The following is a 6,403-nucleotide window of genomic DNA, read 5'->3' as shown; positions in this document are numbered from 1 at the left end:
TCTGGCCTGAGAGATTAGGGGAGGGGAGGGCTGTGTTGAATATAACTAGTCTCCATGCAGCCAACTTTCTAAAATCCAAGTCTTAAACTCTTCTTGGACTGAAGACCAAATCCTAACCAAGAATTGAGGTCCCTTCATTTCAGCTGGCTCCAAACTTGCCCTTCTCTTTTCCTTGTCTCTATTATTCACCTCAGGACCTTTACACTTGTGGTTCCTCTACCTAGTACACTGTCTGTCTCACCCTCAATTAACTCCTACCCATCTTTATGATCTCAACTTAAGCACATCTTCCTGGAGAAGCTTCCCCAAACCCCAGGCCAGGTTAGCTTCCTCTGTGTTATGTTCCAATAGAGCTTCCCTTCAGAACTCACCTCGGTTTGTAATCATACATTTATCTGGGGTTTTTTTAGTAACTGTCTTACTCCACTAGCAGACCGTGTTCTCACAGTCTGCTTCTGCTCATTGTTATATTTCTCAATCCTTGAGCATTGCTTGGTCTAGAAGAGATGCTCGATAAAAATAGTTTCACGTTCTCATGATTGAATAAAAGTGTTTGTTCCTGGGCCCTGGTCAGTTTGCTCAGTGGTAGAGCGTCGGCCTGGCGTGCAGGAGTCCTGGGTTCAATTCCCGGCCAGGGCACACAGAAGCGCCCATCTGCTTCTCCACCCCTCCCCGTCTCCTTCCTCTCTGTCTCTCTCTTCCCCTCCCGCAGCCAAGGCTCCATTGGAGCAAAGTTGGCCTGGGCGCTGAGGACGGCTCCATGGCCTCTGCCTCAGGCGCTAGAATGGCTCTGGTTGCAACAAAGCGACGCCCCAAATGGGCAGAGCAGCGCCCCCTGGTGGGCATGCCGGGTGGATCCCGGTCGGGTGCATGCGGGGAGTCTGTCTGACTGCCTCCCCCTTTCCAGTTTCAGAAAAATACAAAAAAAAAAAAAAGTGTTCCTTCCTGAAGACACATGCTCCTCAGAGCCCGCCCCCACCCCAGCAGGCCCATATCATCAAGACCAAGTGTGGGTAATGACTGTGTCCTCTACCACCTAGGTTCTCAACCTGTGGGTCGCGACCCCGGCGGGGGTCGAACGACCAAAACACAGGGGTCGCCTAAAGCCATCGGAAAATACATATTTCCGATGGCTTTAGCTGCTGAGAAGCCCTGCTACCGTCTGCAGCAGAGCTATTCAGCTTGAACGCACGCCATTATGAACTGAGTTCCAAACTGAATGCCTGCCGTCCTGTGCAGACATGATTGCATCATCCGTCTGGGGCCTAAGGGGCAGGGGAAGCGGGGGAAACACTCCACAGTCCATAGCAGCAGGGCTGCTCATCCATAGCAGCGCATTACGTGTGTCCGGCGCATGCTGACGTCATCAGTGGGTGGGTGCAGCGAGCGCGGAGGACAGAAGCCTAGGAGGCAGGAGGCGGAGAGGCAATGAGAATACATAATGCATATCAGGTATTTACATTCCAAATCATAACTGTAGCAAAATTACAGTTATGAAGTAGCCACCAAAATTATTTTTTGGTTTGGGGTCACCGCAACCTGAGGAACTGTATTGCGGGATCACGGCATTAGAAAGGTTTAGAACCACTGACCTAGAGAGAGAGGCAGGGGAAGGAGTGAAACCCCAGAGACAATAGAGGTGATCAGAAGTTGCAAAGGTGACAGGGTGAAGAGTGACAAAAGTGGTAGAACTCATAAAATGACAACCGGGGACTTTGGGAGATGGTAGAACTACAATGCATGCAACGGAGTCTAATTTGACAATAGGATGCCATGGGATGATTGATTAAAACAAGATCATGGGATGTGCCAGGATGACGGGGTAACAGACAAGCTGGTTTTAACCTCCAGTCACCATGGAAGTGACTGGTAAGAAAGTAACAAGGAATGGCAAATACTTAGTAAGCACTATGGGGCATCAAGCCCTTTTCCACATGTCCATATATATATTTCCACGGATTAATCTTTATCACAACCCTGTGCAGTAGGCACTATTATCATCTCCATTTTGCAGAAAAAGAAGCAGAGACGCAGAGAGATTAAGTGACTCGGCTCGGGTCACATAGCTGGTATAGGTGGGGTCAGGATTTGGCTTTAGAGACTTTGCCCTTAATTATTACACCATCCCATTACTTTCTGGGTGAACAAGTGGCCTCCTAACTGGCTGTGGCTGTAGTAGTCTATGGTGTGTGGAGAGGGGGAAGAGCAAAGAGAGATATGGAAGGGGGGATTGAAAAATCCCCTTGCTCACCCCTCATTGCTTGGTTCCGCCCCGTCCTCTGATCATTCCCTTTTTACCACGTTGAGGTTAGGTTTTTCTAATGTCACACTCCTTCTTACTTTTCTCTCCCTGCAAGATGCCAGAGAAGCTAATCAAACTGCACAGTCAAGAGCATGGGACAGAGAAAGATTGGGCTGGCTACGGGAAGGAATTTGGGGAAATGGGGTATTGAGGAGGGAAATGTCCCCAAACTGAGGTTTGTGAGCCGCACAGAAGTGTTGCTGTAGGTGATGAGAAATGAAACATTAGAGAACCTGTCTATTCTCTTTGGTTTCTGGACAGTGCTTTATTTTTAAACTGTAATTCTATGCACGAACTGGGTCACGATAACCCTGCAGTTTATACTGGGGTTAGACCAGAGCGGGGAGATTGGGTGATGGTGCTTAATAAAGCAGTCTCTCTGGCCAGAGTGAACTGGTGGGGTCCAGAGTTAAGGTTTGTAAAGGGTCCCTTCCTGCTACCTTTTGCCCATCAGGCTCTGAAGGAGCCATAGATGACCCCCAAAACAGAAAAGGCAGCTCAGGCCAGATTGTCAGGCAGGGTTGTCCCTGGAGTGAGTTCCCCAGCTCACCTGGCATGACTGATCTTGCTGCAGGAGGACTCCTTGTGCAGTGAGGATGGAGGAGATAAGGAGCAGGGACCCGAGACCATCTCTGAGGGAAGAAGCCCCTCCAAGAGACCCTAGCCACCCACCCAGCCTAACTCTCATTATTCTGAACTGGCTAAGCTCACACACTACCATTCCCCTGCTCTCTTTTCCTAAGATGCCTTCAGCTCTTTTAGGACATTCTGTGACCACCCTTTGTCCCTAGTTTCTCTGACCAACAGCCTCCCCCTCATCCAAATCACCTTAAAAGGCATATATCCCCCCCCCCAAAGGTAACAGTGACTTGGTTCTCTACCCCATTCTTAAGTATATAGAGAAAATATCCAACCCAGAATGCCATGCTCCCTTTCCTTAAGGCCCCTGGTTGCTCTCCTGCTCATTCATTAGGGGGCAGGGCTGACATTAACTTCAGGTTTCCTATGTGAGTCCCTGCGCCCTCATATTAGACATGGTCAGTACTCTCTTCTCCTCCCCAGGCTTGGAAGAGGGCAGAGTATAGCTTCAACACCTGGATTCTGTGACTACAGCTCCACAGAGTAGAGTTTGGGGAAAGAGCCCCTCTACCCAAGTTCAGGATCACAGAAACTTCAGCCCTTGTCTTCAGGAGCCTGGGATGGCTCAACTCCCTGCCTTTGTTCTCACTCATCTCTGCCTTGTGTAAGGACCAAGAGAAGATCAGAAAATAAGCAGGGCACTAATGGAACAGGGAACTTAAGGGTTACAGGCAGGTCCTGCTCCTGTTCTGTTAGGAATAACATGTCTAAGGTTGTTCAAGAAGCAGAGACAGATAGGGACTCTGGGAGGCTGAGAGAGAAGAGAAAAAAAAAAAAAAGAAAAAGAGACAAACATTTGCATTCTATTGGTTAAAAGACCCTTATCAGAAGTTTAGGTTTGGAATTCGCCAGTGAGCTAGACCCCAGCCCCTGTTGCTATGCTATGTGCAGCCCCTTAGCAAATAGGTTACCACCACATCTGCTTCTGTATTAGGCTTGCTTGCTTAGCTTATAAAAAGATTTAGCTGTGAGCGCTAGGTGCGATTCTCATCTGTAGCTCCTTGTGAGCACAGTGTCTCTGGACACCTCGGGAATTTGCCCCTGCGCAGGTAAAACTGGCCAATAAAGTTACATCTATACTCCTGAAAGTCTCCAACGTTTGTTCTTGTACCCGGTGGATGTTACACCTTGACCTGTTTCTGCCCTTAAGAAGGCTGAGAATGAAATTGGGGAGGGGAAGGAAAGACCTGTGCCTCCTTGGCCAGAGTCTGAGGACACTCCCTCTTCTAGCTGCCAATGACTCTAGAATTGAAGAATTCTTTTTGCTCCACTGTACACAGACCAGAATCCTCTGAGTTTGCCCAGTCTCCTCAGTGACAGATTACGGGGACACGGAGAGAGACCCAGATGTAGACAGAGGCACAGAGAGACAGACACAACAGAGAAAACCACAAGATTCAGTAAAGACAGAAATACATTCAGAGAAAAACAGAAAGACAAAGAAGAAAAGAGACTGAAACAGAAAAAGGAGTGGAGAGAGACAGGAACCGAGACAGAAATCAGAGAAATTGAAAAAGAAAACCAGGGAGAGAGAGGGAAGATGCAACCTAAAAGCCAGAGGCTCCCCTCCCCCTTCTGAGGTTAAGTCAGAGAAGGTAGTGTCACCTGAGGAATGGAGCCCGGTCCCTCTCTGCAGCTGTGCCCTGACTCTGTGACTTAGATGTTCTCAACCTGGAGTCACTGAACTCAGATGGGGAAAAGAAATGACTTTATTTCCACTAATATCTAGACATAAATTTAGCATTTCCTTCAATTATGACAATAATAATTAACCAGCATATTAGTCATAACTATGGCTTTGTCATCAAAAATCATATATTTTTGTGTCATATTACAGTATTGCAGATATTTTGAAATGCTCATCACTGCTTCAAAATTATGTGAGTTATCAACCTACTGCTAGATATTTAAAGCATTAATAAAAAAAGCACATATATTACTGTATCAGGGTAAAATAGTTTTGTAACTGTATGGTAATATAATTGGTTTTCTTTGTAATCCTACATATTTCATTTTATGCATTTAAAAATACTATTCTGACATCAGGACCATAGGTTTTACCAGGTTGCCAAAGGGGAACATGATAAAAAAGGTCCAGAACTCCTGCACCTGATCCCTGGCTGGGACCCCCGGCACCCATCCCTGCAAGCTCCCTGTGCCTTGTACTAATTTACCCAACTCCCCTCTCTTGCTGAGTTACTCTGAGTCCTCCAAGAAGAAGATGCCAAGGCAGGATGAAGGCGCAAGGATCTGATTAAGAGAATGCCCATGAGAGGGGAGAGGAGCCAGGGCTGGGAGCGTGATGAAGAAGAGAGGGAAGGAAGGAAGGTGGGGAGGAAGCATCCTGACCACCATGCAGTAGAAGGAAAGTTCAGCAAGGCCTTGGGGGAATTCTTGAGCTAATGTCAGCTGTCTCCCTGTCTCCAGAGGAGCCCACTGTCTCCCAGAAATGGGCATACCTTAGGGTCTCTGCTGAGCTTAGTCATGGGCTGGGAGCAACCTATTGGGAAGCTGGCCTGTCAGCAGGAACTGATGGAGCTCAGAGAAGCAGCTGAGGCTCTTGGTCAATTTTCACTTCTAGAGTTGGGAGGTCTGTGAGGAACAGTCTCCTGGCCTCATAGTTACCCATCCAGAAAAATCTCTCCTTTATCTGTCAAGTGGAGGTGACAAAATTCCCTATGTCAAAGGTTGTTGTGAGGACTACTCAAGTTTGCAAATCAATGTCTGCACAGGGCCTGGGATTATAGTCAGTTTCCAACAAGTGGTAGCATTACTATTGTCATTTTAAATATTGATTATTATCATTCTCTTTCTCAAGAGGCAAGGGCTCCAGGAGGTTGAAGATCCCCACATTCCCCTGGCCTTCCCTGAGGCAGGGGGTCTTCCCCTAGCTACTGACAGTTCCTGTGTCTGCTGACTCACAGCCAACTTCCTCTCATACAAACAGGAAAACACAGCCGGTCAGCCCCCCCACCCCACCCCCCAACACCACACAGAACTAAAGGCCAGCCCAACTCTGAGGGGGAAGTACCTCAGGCGCTACAGGACAGGTTTCAAGGCTGGGGCTCCAGGATCGATGGGGGAGGGGAGAGGAGCCCTGTCTCCTCAGCCCCCCCCCCCCCCATCCCTACAAGTTTACAGAAGGAGAATGGGGAGAAGGGGCTTCTCCCAAGGATGAAAGGCTGTTTGCTGGGTGACTGCTGGCAGGGGCCAGCCTTATCCTCACATTGGTCTGGGAAAAGAAAGGTGGCCTTGCTGACCTTCATCCCCCCCAAAGGAAACCTAGGCTGGGCCCTTGGGGAGGGAGAAGCAGCTTGGAAGGCTGCGGCCATCCCTGTGTTCTGGATACCAGCCTCCGTCCTCCCATTCACTGGATGCCAGGGTCTAGCCACCCGGCTGGGTGCAGGAGTGACCTGGAGATTTAGGGCCCGACCTTTTTCCCTCTCCCTTCTGGGCAGGACG

The sequence above is a fragment of the Saccopteryx bilineata genome, chromosome 4 (genome assembly GCF_036850765.1).
Source record: "Saccopteryx bilineata isolate mSacBil1 chromosome 4, mSacBil1_pri_phased_curated, whole genome shotgun sequence".
Classification (NCBI taxonomy): Eukaryota; Metazoa; Chordata; class Mammalia; order Chiroptera; family Emballonuridae; genus Saccopteryx; species Saccopteryx bilineata.
This window is presented reverse-complemented; position numbering follows the sequence as displayed.